The sequence below is a fragment of the Pundamilia nyererei genome, unplaced genomic scaffold (assembly GCF_000239375.1).
Source record: "Pundamilia nyererei isolate P.nyererei 1_Seehausen unplaced genomic scaffold, PunNye1.0 scaffold00003, whole genome shotgun sequence".
Classification (NCBI taxonomy): Eukaryota; Metazoa; Chordata; class Actinopteri; order Cichliformes; family Cichlidae; genus Pundamilia; species Pundamilia nyererei.
The window spans coordinates 525,502-526,919 of NW_005187404.1; the positions used below are offsets into that span (position 1 = coordinate 525,502).

Consider the following 1,418-nt stretch of genomic DNA (forward strand, 5'->3'; position numbering starts at 1 on the left):
ATAGATAGATAGATAGATAGATAGATAGATAGCTATCTATCTCTATCATATATATATAGAGAGATATAGTAGATGAAGAGGACCACTTCTATAAATTGTAAAAAAAAGATTGAAAAGAAAAGTAGGTTTTTTTTTTTTTGTTTTTGGGGGGGGGTTACTGTAGTTCACATACTACAGTAACCTGTGCAACACACACACACACACACACACACACACACTTTGTCAACTGCAAAAGCACAGCTGAAGCTAGAGGACATGACACTTCTGTGAATAAGAAGCACTTGATTCTTAAGTTGAACAACTCTGCAGAGTCTGCTTGTATGGCTTCTGACATGTGGCACTGATGAAATGCAGTGGCAATATTTCACACATCTATTAAACAACTTCTCATGGTAGTTTTTTTTTTTCTTCAGAGGAACACAAGAGGATAAGATCAACATGGGGCTTGAAAGAGTATCTTCAGCTGGAAAAATAAAATACCCAGGAAAATATCTGTTACTTTACCAGTGCGTCTTTTGAGCTGTCCTAGGTGGCCAAATGCTTTACTATACTATGTTTTGAATCAGATAATAGTTTTGTGTAGTATGTCCCTTGTACCATAATTACACTTTAAAGTGCAAGTTGCCAACCTTGAGCTAAGGAGCATTTAAGAAAATGGCAACAGCAAAACCTGCTACTACTTGTGAGAAGCATTAGAAAGCTAGCAGTAAAAGGGTATTTCTCTACCATATAGTTTGATTTTATTCTATAATTCTCGGGTGTCATCAGAATTATTGGGGTCACACTGCCCTCCACAGGCTAGGGATGAAGCCACATGTGGAGCCACACACGGAGGAGAAAAAGAAACTACTTTTTGAACCTTTTAGTTACTGACGTATTTTTTCAAGAACACATACTGTCCTTCAACTCTCCTGCTGCTTCATCTCTCACTGCGTGCATCACATGCACAGACACCAAACTGCTGTACACACAGCCCTGCTTGAAAAATGCTGCTCGCACATTCACGTCCGAACACACACATTGAAGCACACACTTGGAAGAAGGGACATTTTAACTCTCAATTCATCGGGGACTCATACCTGTGATATGATAAATGGAGTATGTTCCTTATCAGCGTCACAAGCACAAGGATACAAGCACACCCTTACAGCTGGACAGTGAGGAAAGTGTCAGGGGACCTAATTATGAACAGGAGTATGAGTTGTAACATTAGGATGAGGGAAGAGACAAGAGCTGAGAAGTCCATAAAGTGAAAGGATGAATAACGGGGAGATGCTTAGTAGGGGAGATGTAATGTGAAATTTCTGCTTATCTCTCCAGTTTTCCATTTTTGGTGGGCTTGCACACATCACCACCTATCAGGCAGGTTAATCTGTGAGCGTATCAACTGATATTAAGATATATGTACTCCCGAAAAA

General features: G+C 39.6%; 1 long non-coding RNA gene across 1 annotated transcript in view; it reads left to right on the top strand.

The window, feature by feature from the left end:
- Positions 1 to 478, top strand: part of LOC102201551 (uncharacterized) — a 1,722-nt gene extending 1,244 nt beyond the window's left edge. Inside the window, exon 3 of the long non-coding RNA XR_311397.1 lies at positions 414 to 478. This is a non-coding gene — a long non-coding RNA (uncharacterized LOC102201551). The remainder of the gene's footprint in view (positions 1 to 413) is intronic.
- Positions 479 to 1,418: the final 940 nt, after the last annotated feature.